Raw genomic sequence first — 22,485 nt, 5'->3', positions numbered from 1 at the left:
CCTGGCAACTCCATAGCTTCACAACTGACATGAGGGCCCGGGCTGGTTTTCCAAAGCAGCTGCCAGTGAGAAATACTAAAAGCATGGAGCAGCCGCGTCCTTGGGTAATTCTGCACCACCGCCTTTATGACTGGTTTTTGGAAATGGACGCTTAACTGCCATTAGGGATGAGTCTGCCTTCCTGTGTAACACTTTGGCAACAAAACTACGATTATCAGCAGCCAACCTTGGAGAAAACCTCAGGTCTCAACTGGAGTTTGTTGGGGCAAATTGGGGTTTGCTTTTATTATGTATGTATGTATGTATGTATGTATGTATGTATGTATGTATGAGATTTATATACCACCCTTCCAAGTTAAGCCTTTTGAGGCTTAACTGTGGTTTTGCATGTTCGAGTGTGTTACAATTACAAACTCTGATAGCTTTAACTGCAGTTAAATTGTACATGTGAACCGGGCCACTCTTTTCATCTGCTGGATCACATGGTTTCAAACTGCCATCTGTCATTGCAAATTCCTGTTCTAGGACAGAAAGATACAGAAAGACTGGCAGCCTTACCACTCAATTGTATATTTAAAAGTAGCACAACTGCTCTGCCATGTTTTTCCCATTTCTTCTTGGAATAGGAGGAGGAGAACCCAGCTGCCACTGTGAGATGCTGCTTCTTCTCCTGCATCCTCCACACCTTGATGGCTAAGGGCTGGTGATGGAACTTTAGCCATCACCAAGGAGACACTCAGCACATCATAATAGAGAAACCACGGGCAATGTCATAATTGCCACCTGCAGAGATGGAGGCAATGTGCCCTCTTTCAACATTGGGAAGGGATGAAGCTAGTGGGCACCTATCTACACTACAAACATATACGTGTTTTATACCAGTCCCATCCTGGGAGTTCTAGTTTGGAGAGAGTGTTGATATTTCCCAGAGTTATTGATCTTTTTGAGTTCCCCATTGATCTTTGTGGGGAAACTATCTGATGGGGCCCATGTTCAATTCTTACACACAGGCCCCTTCAGAGTTTGTTTTGTCACAGGAGATTGGTCTGTTCTTGGGCTTATAACAGAAGGCTGAACTGCAGGAATCATCAGGTGGAGCTTTTCATGGTATGGAGATCAGCATGATCACCTTGGGCTGTCGAATAAGATCTTTTATGTCACAGGAGCAGCCTCCTATGGTGCCTTTAATGACTATATGACAATGCTTTATTTTGTGATTTTATTGACTACATGGCAAGCAGATATTCAGGAAAATAAGCCTTTCTCAGGCTGTAGATGCAGTGGTTGGGAAAGCTTTACCTGTTGGCTTTCTGCCTTTCCTGCCACTTTTTTTTTTTAAGAAACATGTCCCAAAAAAGTTGACAACCATATTCCCAAATCATGTAGTGTAGCAGAAACAGATCCCTTCCAGTTAGACCCATAATTTTATAAATGAGTAAGCCCTTTAACTGCTTGCACATTATTGTGTTCTGAAGAGCTCATTACAAATAAATATAACTGGAACAAGGGTGGCTATCATGTTATCTGAGCTAGGTGTACAGCGCAATCTAGCTTTGCTCCTAAGCTTTGCAGTGTCATGAAAAGCTATATTGGAACAGAATCATAGTCCAGTAATTCGCAGCTGCCTAGTGTTTACTCTCTGGGTAATTGACTGTTGATAAGGCTGTCGACTATTGGTATGGAACACAACCACTTAGGCAGTCACTAGAGCCAAGGTTTTTTTAATGGAGATTTCCAGTGTTAAAGAAGATTCACTAGCTCCCAGTGAGGCAGCAGACTGACATTGCAGAATTTTTTTTGCCTCTTAGTTTTATATTTTGCCTCTGCTCAGGTTGTATTTTACGTCCCTCCTGTTCCACACTAAGAAAATGGGATCATTCTCAAATGAATCTGGAGGCTCAGGGGAATATTTGCATGTTGCAAATATTGCAAACACTTTAAAAGTGAACCTGGGTCCAGGCCCCCTCAAAAGCTGGGTACAATTAGGAAGTGCACTACTATATGTGCGGTGAACATGATGTGCAAATATCATGTGTGTGCGTACAGCTCTGTATGTGCATTCACTGTACACATATTGTATGCGTGCTGAACATAATGTGTGAATAGGGATGCTACTACAACCTCTTCAGTGGCTTTCTGTGCATTTCTGGGCACAATTCAAAGTGCTGGTTTTTATTTTTAAGTAAGGATGTGCACAAATGGAAATTTGTGGTTTGTTTCAAATTCGGACCAAATTTGAACCAAACCACTGGCCTGTGAACTGGTTCAGATGAACTGACAGGCTGGTCTGGTCCATTTGACCAAATCTGTTTGACAGTTTGAGGGGCTATACTTGTAAAGGGGAATCTGAAGAGGATCCCCCTTTACAAGCAAAGGGGTTCTGACCTCTGTGGATGTGTGAAGGCCATGCATATTGCCTCTATGCCTCCACAGAAGCTGGAACAGCGCCACCACCCTGCAGAAGGGTTGCTGGAGGGAGTGCTTGTGCTGCACCAGGGGGGCTTTGAGGGGCAGCGGTAGTTGAGTTGAGCCCAGTTTGAGCTGAACCAGTTTAGGATCAAACAGTTCATGCACACCCCTACTTTTAATCACTTTTACTGTTTGGAACCTAGTTTTCAAATTCCCATATGAACTTGTGCAGCATAGAAGTTATCTTATTCCCATATGGACTTGTCCTTATCTAGGTGCTCCTCAAAGTTAGACAGATCCATGAAAGGGACTAGGGCCTCTTTTGTGGTGGCACTCGGGCTCTGGAACAGTCTCCCCAGGGATGTTGCCTAATGTGAACCATGATGAGCTTTGGAAACCAGGTGAAACTACTCCCCCCACCCCATCCATAATGATGCATAATCCTTTTTACAGCTGCGTCTGAGTTTTATGTTTGTGTTATGCTGTTCTCTTGTTTTTATTGATGTTATTTTTACCTTTAATATATAAATGATGTTTTATATTGACCTTCTAATGGAAGTTGCCTTGGGAAATTCTTAAACTGAAAGGCTAGTTATAAATATCTTAAAACAAAACAAATAATGTATATTGTTGTAAATAGATTTCAGAAAAAATGCCATAAGTCTCCAGTGTGTGCTCTCCTTCCTTCAGCCTGGAATTTTCCCCACCCAATTAATCACAAAGGGGTCCAGCTGAGCTTTTCTAGCCTTAGAGAGAATTACACTGCTTTATAGAATGCCCCAGTTGCTGCTGTTTAAATGTATGAGCTGGCATGAATTCTATTAAACCGGTAACAGGAGCAAATATTTGAAGGCCTACACATCAGTCACTATACCGTTTTTCCCCTTTCAGAATGTTTAAAAGATGCTCTTTTTAAATGCTTCTGAGATAGGTTGGCTCATGTGTAAATTTTATCTGCAGTTGTCTTAGGTTGGTGGCATATATTAACTGCAATCACATTTTTAAATTCATGTTATCTAGGTGCCATTATCTTTTTTGACAGTGTATAAGGACAATGCTGGCACTTTCCGTTATCTTAAATTTTCCCCTTAAATTGGAATATTTTCTTCAATGGGAGTTTCAGTTTGAAGCACTACAATCTGTATTCTTTCCTTGGGCTGTTGTAGCTATCTAAAGAACTTCTGAAGAGCCTGTTGGAATTCTGTGTCAACTTGAGAAAAATTTCCTTGCACTAAAATGAAAATGTAATAGATCAAGCCATTTTTCTTATACTGGATTGGCTTTCTCTCATTGCATTGTTCTCTACTCTTAAAACTTTTTACATACCACAGACACTCTGGTTTATTCAACTGAAAAGCACAATATACAGAGCAAATAGACTAGCACTTTTCAAATCTATCAGGGTTGCCATGAGTCGGAAATACAGAGAAAATTTCCAGGACTTTTGCAATAAAGTGAAGTACATCAAAGAACATTTAGGCAGAAGGAATATCAATGTTGTGATGTTATATAACTAGATGGACTCAAGAAAGTGCATTTGAGGTCTGTCCCCTAATTTCCAGATGAAAAGGGAGGGAAAACCTCATATGCCTCTAAAGCATACTTGAATTAGAGTTTAGCTACAAGGAACAGTAAATGTCTTTTTAGCCTCTTCTAACCACTGTGAGTTATTGAAACAAAGGCCCTTGATAAAGGCCTTGCCAAAACACATCAGGCCAGTAATAAAGTTCATCCCAGAGCAGTTGAGGGTTGTCCTTTTTTATTTGGCTTGGTGCCTCTCCCTTTCCATTTCTGGTGTGGTCACCTTATTTCCAGGCACTTGGTGTTCTGCAAGCTGATGAGATAGGAAAAGTGAGATAGGAAAGGAATGGATTCTGATTTCCCTGATATCCTTTCTGCCCCCTCTCACTGATGATATGGACAACTTGTATATCATTGCCCACAATCAGCCCACAAGAGTCTATGAATAATGCTGGGGAGCATTGCTTGGCCCCATATTGCAGAAGCCACTTATTCGTCCTGCAAAAGCAGCAGCCTGTTCCCTGGGCCTCAGTAGCTAGCTATATGCTCACTTTCCAAGTCCAGGAGAATGTTCCCAGGCTTCTTGGATGCCACAACAGTCCTCTTATGCAGAATGCTCAAATGAATTGTGCCCATCTTTTGCAGATGTGCACAAATGAGTGCACATCTTGTCCCTACAAGATGTTGGGTCTGGTATAGGGATTGCAGGTTCAACACTGAAAGTGTTCAACGTCGAACTGATTCGGTTCAACCATTTGGGGTCAAACCAAACCATCCCTGGTCCGGACCAAACACCCCCTGACTGTTCGTGGGGTTCATGGATATTTTGTTTTGTTTTTAATTAAAATATCTTTTTTATTTACCCCCTTTGGGGGAGTTTTTGCAAGCAGTGGAGGGGGCATGGAGGTTCCCCCTCCCCCTGCTGGCCTTCCTTCATGTCCATACCGGCCATCAGGGTGGCTCTTCAGCCCGTTCGGGCCTTCCCCCTCTGGCATGGTGGCATGGTTTGGAAGCCGCCACAGCTGTGCAATTGGCCTCTGCGTGACCTAGGCCGTGCAGAGGCCAATTGCTCAGGTGTGGCAGCCTCCAAAATGGCCACCATGGAGGAGGAGGAAGGCCCAAATGGGCTGAAGAGCTGGCTGGCTAGTATGGGCATGAAGGGAGGCCAGCGGGGGAGGGGGTCATCTGCAGACCCACCCCTCCCCTGCTGCCTCCAACAACTCACCTGCAGGGAGTATGTTAGGTTTTTTTAAAAATAAAGTTAGTTTTAATAAAGTAATAAAGTTATTTTTAAGAAATAAAGTTAGCTTTCTTTATTTTAAAAAAATTGTTCATGAATCCCCCCCAAAACTGAACTGAACTGAACCAGGGGGCATCCGAGGGGGTCCCAGACCAAACTTGCCTGGTCTGGTTCAAGTCCGGTCTGGACTTGAACTGAACTGGACCAGCTGGTTTCATGCACACCCCTAGTCTGGTAGTCTTAATTACCGATAATAGATCTCACTGAATGGATAGCCAACCAGGGATTTGACAATATAACACTTATGTTCCTGAATAGCTGATACCAGAAGGAGAAGTTCAAATCCTTCTCTAATCTTTGGAATGTACTACCCATCGGAATCTGGGGTAGGTGAGCTAAGGGGAGAGGAAGATAAGCAGATTGGAATCACCTCTCAAGTTTTGAATTGGAGAGAGATGATTGACCATTTGAAACTGCAACAGGCTGAAACTGGGAGAGTGTAGCCTTGTGATGAGGCGGAAGACTGCACAGGTTGCTTTCTGTGAATCTGATGCAGGGTGATGTCTCCTGTAGTCTGCATATCTATATATTTAATTTTCTTAGCCAGCATGCGTGTCCTCCTGGATTTGGCAGTGGAATTCTCACGACACACTGTGAGAGTTCCACCGCTGAAGGGCGAGAGTTGTGGGCAAGAAAAAATGGCAGCAGGCGGCATCGGCAGGCCGCAACACAGCTTGAGGAGGCGGGCTTGGCTGGCCGCCAGGAGGCGGCGGGACGGTCTGGCCAAGTCAAGCCATCCCAGGAAAGGACAAGGTGGTGGCACAGCCTGGCCTGGCCACAGGGAGTGGGAGTGGGAGTGGGAGTGGTAGCGGGAAGTGGCGGCGGCAGGATGACTGGAGGAGGCGCTGGTGGGAAGAGTGATTGGAAAACAGGCAACAGCACGAAGCCACAGGCTCCCACCAGGCTGGGTGGGAGGGAAATGGGTGGTTGGACTTTGCCGCCCGGGAGGAGGTTCCCTGTTCACCACCCACTGAGGTAAGATGCACAGTGTGGGGGGGGGGGGGAGAAGGAGAGGAGTGGAATGGGAGGGAGGAAAAGAGAAAGGGGAGCAGGAGGGAGGGGGCAGGGGGAGGGAGGGCAAGAGAGTGTAGGGTGGGAGGGGCAAGAGGGGAGCAGGAGGGAGGGGAAGGGGGCAGGAGGGGAGGGCAGGGGCAAGAGAGAGGGGGCAAGAGGGAGGGGAGGGCAGGGGGAGGGAGGGCAAGAGAGAGTGGAGGGAGAGGGAGGGCAAGAAAGTGTGGGGCAGGAGGGAGGGCAAGAGATTGGGGCAGGAAGGAGAGGGAGGGCAAGAGAGAGTGGGGCAGAAGGGAGGGGAAGGGAGGGCATGAGAGAGTGGGGCAGGAGGGAACAGCCAGCCCCAAAAAGTGCACGGATGCTCTGTGCAGGTAGGCTAGTTTGTGAATAAAGCAATTATTACAAGGACACCATAAGTCTCCAGTATTTTTCTCACTCAAAGAAGCTAAACCAAAGATTACTTTTTAAACTTTTATACTAGTAATTCTAGTACAAATTGTATCCTCCCACTTCTCCAGAAGAATGTTTGTTAAACTGTTACTGGAGAATTGTCTTCTTAAACTGCTAGAGCTGAAAACATTTTCATTTTGGAGAAACAGCAAAATGTCCCAGACCGTCTCCAGACCACTCTCTGCCTCAAAACTAGGTGTCACTGCCAGACAGTGCAAACAATATTGGTCTAGATTGACCAGTGGTCTTGCTCAGTATAAGGCATGCTTATATGTTCTGTCTCTCAGTAGTGTGAGGGTCAGTCACAGGCCACATTCACACATAATGCAAAATCGCAGTTAGATGAGGCATAGGTTTGAATTTCTGCAAATTCTGAATGCACATGACCATGGTTTCATGGCAAAAGCAAACTGCGGTTTGCCTCACCAAACTCCAGTTTGAACCTTCAGTTTGTGGTGAGTTTTGAAAAACCTGAGGTTTTCCAGCAGCAGCATTATGTCCGAACATGGACACTGCATAACTGCAGTTTTGTGCAGTTTCTGGAATCGTAATCATGAGGGCTGTGCAGACCTGCCTGAGGTCACACCCACTACATGCCTGGGGGGCTTCTTGCTGGCCACCTATCCAACCACTTGCCCCTGTCTCTGAACCAACAAAACAGTTGCTCAGCAACAGGGATGCCACCATGTCCCATCTCAAATTTGTCAGTGTGTCAAATGGGAGTTTACACAGGGGCATGCCCTCCCCACTTTTTCTCTTGTTCCCCACTCCTGGCAATCAGGAGAGAAAAGGGATGGTGATGGGCAATATGTGCTTTTCTCTCTGAAAATGAAGCAATAAAGATGCATGTTCACAAGCACATGCAGTCAAGGCGGCAACATAGCAGGGCAACCCCATTAGAGCACATATAGCAGGCTGGCAATACCCAGGTTTGGGTTTAAAGGACAGCCCCCAACCAGGAATTATTGAATGGCTCGGCACAATTTTGTTGTGGAAGCGGGGCCAGACCCTTCCCCTTGGGAGAACATGTGTGGTTCCCAGGCTTATTCATGAGAAGGGCCAGGCAGCAGGATCAGCATTGCCTCCAGTGAAAGGAGCAATTTGACATCTGTGATGATGACAGATACTCTTCCTGATTGAACTGCACACTCATGAGAGTGTAAGGCCATGGGGATACCCCTTCACAACTCATGATAAGAACCATATTGCAATTCCTGAGATGAGGCATCAAATGAGTCCTTATCCCATTGCCCTGGTGCGGGCCAGTCCCCTTTCAAAATGGACCCTTGTAATTTCTGAAAGTGGCAGAGGGGGCAGGGAGAAGGGAAGGTTGCCAGCAGCTTCTCCCCATGCTTCTTGCATGCTTTGCAAGAAGTAAAAGGAGAGGTACTCCTTGAAAAGCTTGCAAGTAGGGATGTGCATGAAATTGATTTAGTGTTCCATTCTGATATTTGAACGGAAGGCTAAAGCCGCAGGACATTCTGTCAGAACAACCTGTTGAGCTGGTTGTTCTGATGGAACAACCCCGTTCTGCACTGGAATGTTCCAAGCACCATTTTGGAATCCAAAATGGCACTCTTCTATCCTCTGTGCCTGTATGGTGGCCACTTTCATGTTAGTGCTGACCACACAAATGTCAGCCATGCATGTGCAGAGGCCAGAAGAGTGCCATTTTGGGTTCCAAAATGGCGCTTGGAATACTCGGAATGTTCCGACTTGAAATGGTCCCTTCTGTTCCAAGCTTGGAACAGGGCCTTCATTTTAAGGGCATTCTGTTCTGAGCTTGGAACACTTGAAATGGCCCATTTCAAGGCAGAACGTTCTGATTGCAGTACGTTCTGCACATCTCTACTTGCAAGGGTAAGATCAGTTCTGACGAGCTGCTCCATCTGGCAGCAGGGCCCATCTTGCCACTCTGTTGGTACCCCAATAATCTGCTGCCTGAAGCAACTGTCTCACTTTGCCTCATGAAAGGACTGCCCCGGCTCACCCAAGTAGGATAGGATCCAACAATTTTGAATGCATTGCGGTTTATTAAGGGTCCTCTGAAACCAGGAGCTGGTCCTATGGAAAAAAATTATGTTCATGAAATACGAGGAAATCAAAGAGACCTGATTTTATGCAAGCCACATCCTAGCTCTGTTGTTCTTGGCAAGGATTGTGTTCCTGTGCATTACTCAGATGGCTAAAAACAAGATTGCAAAAATTTGTATGGATCTGCCAGCCGTAAGGAAGCATGCAAATCACTTGTCGATTTATTCTTGTGAACTATGCTCACAGAGTTGATCCTCTGCTTACACCCCAGGAGGCAGAAAAGATGAATTACATTATTAAGGGTTTGAGACCAGCTATACCAACTTCTCAACACGTAATGCTCACATTACTAAAGCTTTCCGTTTAATTGCTGATGCTTCATAAATGTTTCCCATGTAAATCCATGCTTATGATCATTATAGAATTATAGACCATTTTGTATTGGTACTGTATTCTCATTAATCACAGTTCTTTGTCAAGGATTATGATTTGCTGGATTTACTTTCAGTTTAGAAAGGGGGATAGTTAATTACTAGGTTAAATGGGGATATTAGCCCCAAAACTGAAATATGAGTTTATGCTTTCAATACTTTTAGTAAAGAGGTATGAAACTTCCCACTGCTTGTCTGGACAGAAATCTTATGTTGTCCTTCTTCCTGCCCCATATCCAAAAAATTTTCCTTCACAATTTGAGTTTTCAAGCTGCTGAATTTGCACTGCTCAGTGCAGGCACCTGGCTAACTTATTCTAGTAGAATCTAAATCTGACTACTGTCTCTGAACTGCACTAATCTTATCTCAAGGTTTGTCTGTTTTGGTGTTTTGTTTTTTTACACATTGTTGGTTCACACACAGAGCTGCGAACTCATTAGAAAATTTTTCTTGTCCATTCTTGTGCCTTGAAGAGCAGCTTGATCGGCCAAATCAGCAAATCATGCTGATTTTTCATGTCATGGGGTAAGCATTATTACTCATTAATTGCAGCACCGATAAAGGTGCTGTATATAGCACGGCTACTGTGTTAAGTTAGAGAAGTTGGCAAAGTTATTTAAAATTGCTGTGAGAGCTTCTTTCTGGAACTGGAAAAATAGGATAAACGATTCCTGATAAAAAGTTTCCAGTGGACCAATTAAATGGCCGTCGCACATGCGCAGAGGCCAGCTGAGCAGCAGGGGCAGGGCAATCTCTCCACTGGCTGCTGGGTCAACCACCATACTTCCAGGAGGCTGCTGGGTGCCCATGGTGGCAAGGTGAGCATTTTGTTAAAAGTATTGTTTCAGCTCACTGGTGCTGCCATGGAGAACAGCATGTTGGTGGGCAAATGGAGAGCTGGCCAGCATGGGAGGAAAGGTGGGGTATGGTAAGCGAGGAAGCCCCTTGGCAGAGCAAGGTGTTTCTGGAGGAAGGTTAGTGTGTGTTCTTTGGACCTCTCCGCCCTATTAATTTGTAGCTCTGCTCCTGGAATCAGTCCTGACAATATTTTCTGGAATATTCAGTGATGGCATGATTGCATCCATTTAGCACTGCTTTTGATTTTTGTTTTTAAGTATTTCCCTGGAGGTGGATAAAATGTAAGGAGAATTCACAGAGACTTAAAAAAAGAATCATGAGACAAGTGTGCTTGAGATTCTGTCATATCAAAATGCAAGACTTGTTGTAACTGTCTAATGACATAGTTTTCTTTCATGACAGGCACTTTTTCTCTCCATTTGTTACAGAATACAAACCACTTTATTAGAGTTAGTTTGAAACCTAGCAAAGCATGGAGGTATCCATGGATTCCAGTATTTGGTTGCAGAAATATGAGATATAACTTTTGTGAAGGGTTAGTGTGAATAGAGTAAATTGGACTCTCGCTCCCCAGCATATGAACAGGTATGCATGCATACAAATGCTGTGCATTTTTTTGGTGATTCGTTTAGTTTCTTTGTATGAGTAAAGATGATGGGGTCTCTCCCTCCTTTTTAGTCCCAGAAAAATCAAAAGGGATGAAAATCCTGATCAATATTAGAACCACTTTATGTCCCAGACTGTTTAAAATGCAGCTACCATATTAGTTACATTTTAGATTCTTTTCCACTCTAATTTCTTAAGTGGTTTATTAAAGTTATTTGCATGAGAAGAAAGACTGTAAACTTAATAATCAGGTTCTTTTTGCAAAATAGCAACACAATTTTTTTTTTAATGGATGCATTGCCATTACTGTTTTCACCTCAGCTTTTAATGGCTTATGGAACATTTCCTATCTGTCCGTACAAAATATATACACTAACTCAAATCTTAAGTCTACTTCTCATGCTACATTTTTAAGACACGGGAGGATTCCTGTTAAATACGTAATCAGACAGATGTATCAACATGAGCTGATTTCTAGGCTTGAGCCTGAAACGTTTCGGAGGCCATTATAAAGGCCTCCGAAACGTTTCGGCTCAGGGTGTGTGTGTTGGTGTTTCGGTGCCAGCGGGGGTGGTACTTTAAGTGTGGGGGAGGGTGTACTCACCCCTCCCGCTGCATTTCCCCCACTGGCGCTCCGTTATTTTTAAACCCCTCGGGGTGGCAGCATTCCTCCCTGCCACTCCATTTCCCTCATCGGCGGGAAGTGGCCGGAAGTAGTGACTGTGCATGTGCCTGTCACGCGCGTGCGTGTGCATGGTAGATGGATGTGTGTGCACACACAACAGGTGCTTGCACGCTCGCTACTTCCAGCCACTTCTGGCCTATGTGGGAAACGGCGCGGCAGGGAGGAGCGCTGCCACCCTGAGGGGCTTAAAAATAACGCAGTGGGAGGGGTAAGTACATCCTCCCCTGCCCTTAAAGTACCACCCCCACCTGCGCTGAATAACATTCGGGCACATCCCCACTGATTTCCACTTTCATTTCAGAGGAGGGAGAAAGTTCTGCAGTGCATGCTTTTGTATATGTAGAACTTTTGTCTCCCGTGATATGGTAGAAGTCCTTACTAGTAGGGATGTTGTGTATCGTTTATTTATTTATTGTTATATTTGTATACCGCCTTTCAATAAAATAATCTCAAGGCGGTTTGTAAGACAATCAAAACAATATGAAAACATAAAAATTGCACAACAAAAATACAAATCTAATTTAAAAGTTAAAAACAAACAAACATGTACAATATAACCATAGAACTCTCATGTAAAGGCCCAGGTAAAAAGCCAAGATTTTACTTGTTTCCTAAAAACTGATGGAGACTGAGGAGCAGATGCCCAATAATAATAATAATAATTTTTATTATTTTATTTTATTTTATGTTAACATTTATAACACACCTTTATTCTGGATGTGGCTACCAATTTTATTCTCAGAACAACCTTGCAAGGTTGATTTCCCTGAGAATAGATGACTGGCTTTAAGTCACTCGTTGAGCTTTGTGGTTTAAGCAGGCATTTGAACCAGATCATCCATTAGAGCCTCTGTACCCAGAAAGTAGTTGCTGTATCAGGTACATAAAGTTCTCTGTCGGATCTCATATTTTGTATTAGAGTCTAGACTATGTTTTCACATATGGAAGCAACTCACAAGTACTATTCACATAGGAGCATAGAATGCTGCCATATACTGGGTCAGACCATTGGTCCATCGAGCTCAGTATTGTCTTCACAGACTGGCAGCGGCTTCTCCAAGGTTGCAGGCAGGAATCTCTCTCAGCCCTTTCTTGGAGAAGCCAGGGAGGGAACCTGGAACCTTCTGCTCTTCCCAGAGCAGCTCCATCCCTTAAGGGGAATATCTTCCAGTGCTCACACTTCTAGTCTCCCATTCATATGCAACCAGGGCAGACCTTGCTTCACTAAGGGGACAAGTCATGCTTGGTACCACAAGACCAGCTCTCCTCTCCTTCCATGTCATCAAACAGGAAGCCCACTTTTCCATTCTTGGGGGGAAGAAAGAGGTGAGGCACAAATGTGCTTCCTGAAAGATCCTCTTAAAAACAGATTGATAGTGGGTCTTTGCCTTTCCAAAACTGGCATGAGATAAAATAATTTATACAAATTATGTAGACTCATTGTTTATCAGCAAAACTTTAGGCAAACATTTTGCTCTAACTTAACTGAAAATTAGTAGACTCACCAGGAGCTAGATAATCTTACTCCGCAGTCTGCAGAACATCATGGTAAATATTGTCTCTGTTCTCTAAGGATTATCTATCTATCTATCATATTTTTATACCGCCTGATATGTACATCTCTAGGCAGTGATATAATAATGAATATTGAAGAGTGGAGGGCTGGTGTGACATATCCAGGTGCTGCATGAACTTTGGGTTTGGAGGGGGCAAGATTTTCTATAGGATAGCCTCACCTTCCTCTTCTGTGGTGTTTGCTAGCAGCTGTGGCAGCATGAGGATTGTCCAGAGCGTAAGAGAGGCCTAGCACGGGCCTAGCAAGAGTAGTTGACATGAGTCTCCAAGAGAAGAAACAGAAAAAAGAGTGCGTGGATAGGGATTTGTATTGTGCAACGGGAAAGTGAACGGGAAGGTTCTGAGGAAGAGGTTTAAGGGAGTCCTTGTGGGATAGTATAAGTAATGTGATGGAATGGTTTATTTATTTCCAATTTTTGCTGCCAGTCAGTCTTGCTCTGGGCATTAGCTGGCTCCTCAAGGATGGGGATTATGCCATTGAAGAAAGTTCCCACCCACCCAAGAAATGCAGTTAGGCTAAATACCCCATGTTAACATCCGCTGACACAATATACATCATCTAATGAAGATGAGGGCCCTTTAAGAGAAAAAATGGCAATAGTGCTGATCAGTTGTTTGACAAGGGAGTAAGGGAGTGGGGTATGGGGAAAACTAAATCCAATGCCTGTCTCAAAACATATGATTCTGTGCTCTTTTCTGAAGTGACATCCACAAATTAGACCTGTTGGAACGTGCTCAGTATCTGTGCCTGTGATTCAGTGTTCAAGCATGCATTCATGCATACATACATATATACACCCAGTAAGGCATATGTACATATGACTGTGGCTGGATTTGGGTGAGACTATCTTTAAAATGCTGACTACTGGGGCCCAGTCAGAGGACTATGAAGGTTTAAAATCTTTATAGGTTTCCCTAGAGAGGCAAAGGTGAAATATGTTCAATGAATTGATTCCAGCTGTAGGTTGTGTAGAACAGGTGCTGACTAAGAGACCAAAGGATCTGTTGCTGTGTTAAGGTCAGAAGCCAAATCAAGCTATAAATTGTTTTCCTGCAGAAGTTATGACTTCTTGGAGTATTCTGCTTTCAGCATGATCATTGCTTCAGCACCAGGCAATAAAATATAATCTTTGGTACTGGAGCACTGTCATGGCACTAGCGTTTTGCAAGAGAACTTGCTTTTGGAGTATCAATTTCTTCTTTATTAAAGGGCAGAAGGGGGGAAATGATGGTGCCTTTCATCTCTGAAACATTATATTTCCTATGCAATTTCTGGCTGCCTGAGGAAAAAAGTCTCCCTCATTGTTCAGTCTCTTGAACAACTCTGTGTGGATAGCTCTAGGTTAGGGGAATTCAAATTGGGAAATGGCTAACACATAAAAAGTGTCTACTCATCTGGCTCTTCTCTCCACTAATTTGTAAAGTTTAAAATAATTTTTAATAATGACAAGAGGTTTCCAAGGTCATGACAGCACCGGCTGCTTGAAAATGTGCCAGACAGGAATAGAATTTCTTTAGAATGGTTATAAATACTTATAAAATAGGATTTATTAGCCATTTTGGAGTTTGGGAAACACAAGAGGAATATGTGAATAGGTACAACTTTTGAAGGGAAAAAAAGGTCTTAGAATGGCTTCTTCCTTTCCTTGACTCTTATTTAGTGATATGTGTGTGGCGGGTGGGGGGATCCTCTTCCCAGTGAGATGTCACTACTGTCCTAGCTTCCTGTGAATTCCCTCTATTACCCAAACTGCACGGGAGTGCTTGGCTAAATTATCTGGCTATGGGTTTTGTGCTGCATGGGGGAAATTAGGTCAATTGTGGTGCAATTCTGACACAGTATTGAATTGAAGCAAGTAAGGTATACTGGAAATGTTTCAAAGGATGAGGGAGACTGAAGTTATATTTTCAAAGCTTTATTCAAAGTAAAATGAGAGAATTACAGAAGGCAAAGGGAGTTTGGATGAGGAACTTCAATAAATTGGCTGGAGCTTTACAAAAAATAATGGAGAATTTAGTTACAGGTCTTTACCAAAAGTGCCGGTAAAGGAGGAGGGAGGGAGGAGGCAGAAAGACGAGGGAGCCCGGAGAATAGATGGCTGAAGTGGAAGTTTTACCTATTCTTCCTAGCATGTTCGGTGCACGAAGTTTGGTCCAGAGTCTCCTCAAGGGCAGGGTGCAAAGTGAGGCAAGAAGGGGGAAAGAGGCAAGATGCAGCAGCCACAGCTAATCTCTTGTAAGATACTGTAGTGTATCAGATTCGGATTCTGAAGCCATGCGGCTCTTTCAGGTTAGTTATACTTGCAAATGTGCCCTAAGGCAGTTTTTTTGTTAATCAAGAGGAGGGTAAGGAGTGTTTGGCGAAATAAGTGTCCGTTGCTAGGGGGGACTTAATCAGTGCAGGGGTGTCCCAAAATGGCTGGGAAGACAATTATAAGTTCAAGCTCTGCAAGTGTTTAAGTGTGTGATGAAAATGGGTCTGTGTTTGAAACGGAGGCATCCAGATGTAATGATGGAATGCTTTTGTTCAGGATGAGTCCTCCTCCCTTATCTTTACTAGTCACTCAATTAAGTTCAACGAGAGTGTAAATGGCCATATATGTTCATCTTTACTGAGCATTTATACCCTGTTGAGCATTTATACCTTGTCGCTTGGACAGGAGTATCCCCCCCAAGACAGTTTTTAGCCTGCTTTCTAGTAGGCTTATGAGATCATCCAGCATTCTGTGTGTCCATGTGTCTGTGTATCCGTGTGTTGCCCCCCCCCCCCGTCAACTTTGCAATGCCTGGACCAATATGAACCAAATTGGGTACAGTTGTAGAGACATACAGGGACACCACAATGACATAGTTTGTGATGATGTCATCCACCCTAATTCAAGATGGTGGAAATGTAAACCTTTGAAGCGCAAATGGGCTAATTTGTGAACGACTTAACCAATTTGAACCAAATTTGCTACAGCCGTAGGGACACATGGGGAAACTGCAGTGGCATAGTTTGTGATGATGTCATCCACTTCAATCCAAGATGGTGGATGCATGAATGTTTGAGGTTCAAGTGGGCTTACGTTTGGACTATCTAACCTATTTGAACCAAATTAGGTACATTTATAGTGAGTGACACACAGGGATACCTCAGTGGCATAGTTTGTGATCATGACATCCACCCTTATTCAAGATGGTGGATGCACAAACTTTTGATGTGAAAGTAGACTAACTTGTGAACCAAATTTGCTACAGCTGTAGGCACACCTCAACAACATGGTTTGCGATGATGTCATCCACCCCCACCCCAATTCAAGATGGCAGACATGTAAATTTTGAGGTACAAGTGGGCCAACTTGTGAACTGCCTAACCGATTTGAACCAAATTTGCTTCAGCTGTAGGTGATACATAGGGATGCTAAAATGGCATAGTTTGTGATGATGTCGTTCACCCTGATTCAAAATGGCAGCTGCATCAATTTTTGAGGCACAAGAGATCTAACTTGTGGACCTCAATTTGAACCAAATTTAGTCTAGTTGTAGAGAAAGTGAAAGGAAAGTAGGCAGATTAGTTCTTACTAGAACAGCTTGTCCTTTTGATGGGTCTATCAGGTGGCTTGACTACAAAGAGAGGTCAGCAATACATTGATGCAGCCTTTTTTTACTCTTTAGCCTAGAGGAACATTGTCAAACTCTCCCTGCACTAATGACCCACTCATGCCAAAAGGCTGGAGCTGTGCAGAGTAAAATATTCACTTAGGACTGTTAGCTGGTTAGCTTATAGCTTTTGTCATACCATAGAGAGGGGTGCCTTTTGCATGACCCCCAAATTACTGCTTCTGACAACATTTCTGATGCTTTTCCTGAGTAGGGATCTCCACATTTGTCTTGAATTTAATTTATTGCCAAAGCATAGGGCACAACAGTATGTTCTTCCACAATAGTAATAGAACCAGATACCATTACAGTCAATCAATCTGGTTAAAATGTAGGATTATAACACAAATACACAGTAATAAAACCATCAAATTCAACTTTCTTGGGTCTCGGTTTTCTTGCTGCAAACAAGGAGATGTTGTGCGTACATGTGGGTCATTATCTGTGATCTTGAATTTCACTCCAGGTGAAATTTGGTCCCCAGCCAGAGACACAGAAACACCTGCTGAGAAAATCTGTGAGTTGTACTCAAACTCTTTGACTTGCCTCAAAATTTCCTTGATGTTTTGGATGAGCAGATGCCAATCTAGTGATAAGCAATCCTAAAATGCAATCTTAATTCTCCTCATTCTTGGAATGGTAGAATGATGGCAGATCAGTCTTTGAGCTAAAACAGGTTTGAGTCCACTGTATTAAATTATTGGCATTTGCTATGTTATTATTTCAAAGGTGGGCACATGCTTTTAGGCCTTTTGTGGATATTCCTGGTCCAAATTTCACAACTGAAATAAAAAACCTACCGGAGAGTTTGCAATTGGGGTTTTTCCCCACACTAGTCCTGTCCTATGAAATTGATGCCTGACATCCAAACTAATGCTCAGCTGAGGGGGAGGGGTCATTTGTTATGATCTCCTCATTCCTCTGAAGCCTACTGTGCCTCCCAAAAATATATTCCTGAGGGTTGTGCATCCATCAGTATTTGGGGGAGGCACAGGGGGCTTCAGAGGGAAGGGGATTTCATCAAATGTTACCTTCTCCCCATTGCATGATAGTGCAGTGTTAGTTTGGCATTCAGCACATTTTCTGCAGTGCAAAACATAATATTAAACAATACTGTAGTAGAAATGAAGTATTTGTGTGGTTGGGCCTATGGAGTTTAATAAGGAAGTAGGTTGCTCCTTAAAAAGAAACAGAGATAAAAAGAGAGAAAAGGAAACAGAAAATAAAGATGAATATTATTTCCTTTCAATCTTCATTATCTTATACAAAAAGTATGTTAGAGCCTTCCTTTACTCTCTCCTATTCTCTGCAAGTCACCTCCATGTTGTTTCCTCTCTGTCTTTCTCACGTGCTACCTTGTTGTTCTCTTCATTCCCTTTTCCTTTCACTTTCTTTCTCTATTCATATTCACTTCTGCTGCCATCTTTTGTCCTTTTGTTCTGTTAGAAAAATTCTGGAGTAAGGAGATGGTCATGGATGGTGGTGGGCTACACCCGCTGCTTGCACAATAGGTGTAAACAAAGCTTAGAATAAACTGCTTTCTTGGGCTGCTTTAGATAACTCTTTCACTTTAGAAATAGTTCATTTTTGATAATAACACTGTATTTGTTGTGTTATGCTTTCATTTGTACTGACATTGATTTCACTGTCCATTCATTAGGCTTTCATCAGTACCATTCATGGGAAGGGTCTTCTTTTTTCTTTATATATTTTTCACCATCATCTCTGGTGGCGGCAGCAGTAGCTCCTTCACACAGTCCTGACTGCCAGCCAGATTATTTTTATGACTCACAATTGCCTCTTCATACATTGGGCCAGTTTGGATGAGACCACTGCTGGCACATGCAATCAGGAAAGGGATGCACCTTTCCTCCACAGATGTCCCAATGCCATCCCTGCACATCTCTTTATCATGTGAGGGATTGTTCATCCAAATGGCATCTATTCACATGCTTCAAAATACATTTTTAAAAAGACATATTCAGTGAATCCCTTTCCTGATTGCTTATGTATAGAATCCAAGGAAAAGAGTTGTGGTATGCAAGGACAAGGCAGTGGAGTTGAATCAGGAATATTAATAGTTTAATGAAATAGATATTATGTACAGAGAGACAAGTGCAGTCTGCCTTCAGTTCAGTGCTCTTGCTGCTGGGTGCTTGTTGGTCCACCCCTACTCCAGGATGGGAATATAAGTAACTACAGCCCCATTCAAAAGCTGGCCTGGATCATGGAATGGATTAACCAAAAACACCACAGTATGCAGGCGACTGTCTTGTCTAAAGCTGCTCCTTATGCTGTATGTGTGTACAGATGTCTGTACACAAATACATATTTTTGTGTGAATGACTGTGTGTGTTCACTTTAAAAATAAACCTGGCTGCAGGCCTCCTCAAATGCAGTTTATAGAAAGTGTATTAACATATGCATATTGAACATAACGTGTGAACAACAACTGTATATGTACAGGACACCGTTTGTATGTGCATTGAATAGAATGTTTGAATAGGGCTAATGGCCTTCATGTATGTGAAGTCAACGTTTAATGGACAGATGGGGAGTGTGGTGACTTAGAAGCTGCCCGATTACCTGGCTGTCACACTCTGCATTTGCACACTCTGAAAATATCTCTTCTGAACGAGCACTGTCACAACTTGACAGCTGCTCAATTTCAGCCTATGTGTCCCCCAACAGAGATCTTTTTTGGATACGCAAAGGCATATTTTGACAGCTGTCTATCTAATGGTGGCCCTGTATGCCCAGGAGAGATCTCTGTTGGGGTATAAAACTAGCATTTGACAGCCTGGAAAGTGGACAGCTTCCAAGTCAGTCAATTCTCCGACTGTCAGCCCCTCCCCAGTTAAAAAAAACAAAAACAAATGTGGAGGTCTGAATGAACTGACTGTTGTTTTTTTCAACCAATACTCTCTTGTATTTGCTTTGTAATGAATGGAGTATGAAACAAATGGGCCCTGCTTGATTTGTGTATTTTTTCATTTATATATATATATTTCTCCTGGGTGTGCTCGGGAAAAATGCGTCCTGGCAGCCCAGCTGATTGGCTGGGCTGCGAGGGCGCCTGATTGGTCCTGGTGCACCCAGGAGAATTGCCTGGCTGGGCGGCTGCGGAGGCAAGGCGGCGGGCCAGGCCGCGGTGGCACTCTCGGCCTGGCTGGCCGGCCGCGGTAGCGGCGGCACTCATGGCCCGGCCGGCCGGCCTGCCCGCCGCAGCACTCTAGGGGTGTGTGGAGGGAGGAGGAGGCAGCGGCATGGGGGGGGTGAGGCAGAGGGAGCCGGTGGCGGCGGCACGGCTGGCTCTGCTCCCAGTCCCCGAGACGGCGGGGAATGGCTGTGTCCAGCTAGAGGCACAGATGCTCTGCGCCCGGACCCACTAGTTAGGTAATAATTGCACAATCCTAATTCTTTCTCCACGTGCTAATTAGGAGCTATGTGGGGGAAGGGTGGTGTGCCCTGGGATTTAGCCAGCAAAAAATTGGCTACAGGCCTTTCGTTTTAACTGTATTACTACTAGGAAAGCAAGGACGGGAAATTACTTCATTAGCCACTCATCTGTGGTATTCCTCATTAGCATATATCACTTCCTTCAACTTGTGACACACAGAGGCCACATCATAATTTAGCTTGAATAGCACTTTGTGTTCTGCCTGTTCATCAGAACCGGATGAAGAGTCTAGCTGAAGCTATTAATGACATATGGATGAAAGACGATTAAAATGGGTTTTCTCCATGGTTAAGATAATATGGCAACTTCCAAAGTTATAGGTTACAGATATTCTAAATTATTAAGGAACTTTATCAGCATGAATGTAGTGATGTTCAAACACACTGCCAATGAAAAATTCCCTGCTATTTTATTTCCATTTTAATTAGGTTGCAGCTTTTTTGTGAGATGTGCATTTTTGGAGTATTATTAGGCACAAAATAAATGAATTAAAATGATGTTTAGGTTTCATACTGGGTCAGAGATTTGCATACCACCACTGAATTATATGAAAGTACTTTCATATCCATAGCACAGTAATTATTTTTCCATATAATTGTCCTAAAAAAAGGACAATCTGGCTCTTCATCTCACAGTTTTGAACCAGCAGAGAGATATTCCACTGCACCAAATCATGGCACTATAAATAAACAATTCATCTTAACATGCTTTACCTATGATGCCCAGAGATCCTTGAATATGGGTGAGTTGTCCATGATGTCAATCAATTTCCCCCCACTTGAGAGAAGAGTGTATTATTTTCATTATCCTAGTGCAGCTAAAATGTATGAGACATTTTACGCCTTAATAGCCTGATGTTCAAACAGTAATTACTAAAGAATTCTATGTTTGCAGGGCATTGGGGTAGAGAGACTGCTGTTGCTGGTTATTACCTTTAAAGTCCTAAATAGATTGGGACCAGGATACTTGAAGGACCATCTTCATCCACATGAGCAGGTCCATCCATTTGTCTTCAGTTCTGAGTTCTTGCCACTGGGTCTGGCTGGGATTCAGGACAGCGCCTTTTAGTAATGGAGCCCAGATTGTGTAACTCCCTTTCTCAAAAGTCCAGTTGACACTCTCATTACTGGCATTTAGGCCATGATGCTCACCTGAACAAAAAGGGGCACCTTTTAAAATAGTGTTTATCTTATATTTAGCAGGGAGGGAAAAACTGGCCCTATCGCCTACAGCCATACCACCCTGAACACGCCCGATCTCGTCTGATCTTGGAAGCTAAGCAGGGTTAGGCCTGGTTAGTACTTGAATGGGAGACCGCCTTGGAATACTGGGTGCTGTAGGCTCAAACTGGCCCTATCTAACCCCTGTACAGCATTCCTCCACTAGCTGTTGCTGGTATCAACTTTATATTTATTTTAGATTGTGAGCCCTTTGGGGATAGAGGACCATCTTCTTTATTAATTATTTTTTCTATGTAAACAACCCTGAGAAAGCTTGTTGCAAGGTGGTTAATAATTATTTTTAGTAGTATACACAGAAAAGGAAATTCCATCAGTTGTGGCAGCTGCAATCATTTTGACATGGTTGTGATAAATGTTCTAACTTGTGGAATTCTTTTCTTCATCTCTTAAACATACAGAAACTCTCCATGTTGGGATCAGAAGCTGATTTGATAATGACAACCTCCACCCAGCTAGTCTTTTTCCAGATTCTTCTCTCAAGCAGTTCTACATTCTACAAGTTCAGCTCTGGCAACAATTCTTGAGATGTTTCTAATCTCTCTAAGGTTGTTCACATGATCAATAACAACGGCGCGGGGGAGGGCTGGCAGGAAGGCAGTCTCCTGCCTGCCTTCCTGCACACGACACATACAGTAACCTACACTGCCGTGAATGGCAGAGCAGGGAGCTGGAGGGAGGAAATCCTCCAGCATCCCTCAATGCACCATGCCAGGAGTGCTCAGCCAGGAGTGCTGAGGATTCTCCCTCAGACGGGTGCTCTTGCCTTGTGTGTGCATGGACTGCCTGCAGCCCCTGAACACACACAACCACATACCTGTACAGAAGGGCACACCTGTGTCCTTCTTCCTGGGTAACAGCCCAGGGAAAGTACCAGGGCTCCCTGGTGGGGTAGCACTGGGATTGGCCTCGATCCTGGTGCTTCACACAAGCAGCCCTACCTAGGGCTGTCATACAAGCAGCCCCAGCTAGGGTGTGAATAGCCTTTCTGAGTTCTAAACTAAGCCAAATGTTTGGCCTGATGGTCTGCATAACCAGCCTGACAGCTCCACCCTTATCAAATGTTCCCCTGCCTTGATGACTTGATGACTTGATGGCTTCCACATGTCAAGCAAAGGTGCTCTTCTCCACTTTCCAATGTTACAATCAGGTGATTGTCTTTCACTTTTACCTGCTCCAAGACTGATCCTCTGCAAAATGTTCTGAATTGTTGCACCAAAAGGCAGTGGGGGAAATGTATATTTTAGATGAAGTAATATAAACTT

The 22,485-nt window shown here is 43.6% G+C and overlaps 1 protein-coding gene and 1 non-coding gene across 6 annotated transcripts in view; both read left to right on the top strand.

The window, feature by feature from the left end:
* Positions 1–22,485, top strand: part of LOC128327057 (uncharacterized) — a 143,339-nt gene that overhangs the window by 16,133 nt on the left and 104,721 nt on the right. For 3 of the 5 annotated variants that reach the window (XR_008308432.1, XR_008308435.1, XR_008308434.1), the window contains exons 1-2: positions 836–1,107; positions 21,622–21,768. The exons of 1 other annotated variant lie outside the window; for it this stretch is intronic. The gene's annotated coding sequence lies outside the window, so the exon portion shown is untranslated. Of the gene's footprint in view, positions 1–835; positions 1,108–21,621; positions 21,769–22,485 lie in introns of those variants that run through there. One more of the 5 variants, XR_008308431.1, reaches the window with a different exon arrangement.
* LOC128328621 (5S ribosomal RNA) lies at positions 21,207–21,325 on the top strand. The gene has a single exon (XR_008309340.1). It is a non-coding gene; the product is annotated as a 5S ribosomal RNA (ribosomal RNA).

This window comes from Hemicordylus capensis, chromosome 5 (assembly GCF_027244095.1).
Source record: "Hemicordylus capensis ecotype Gifberg chromosome 5, rHemCap1.1.pri, whole genome shotgun sequence".
Lineage (NCBI taxonomy): Eukaryota > Metazoa > Chordata > Lepidosauria > Squamata > Cordylidae > Hemicordylus > Hemicordylus capensis.
This window is presented reverse-complemented; position numbering and strand designations above follow the sequence as displayed.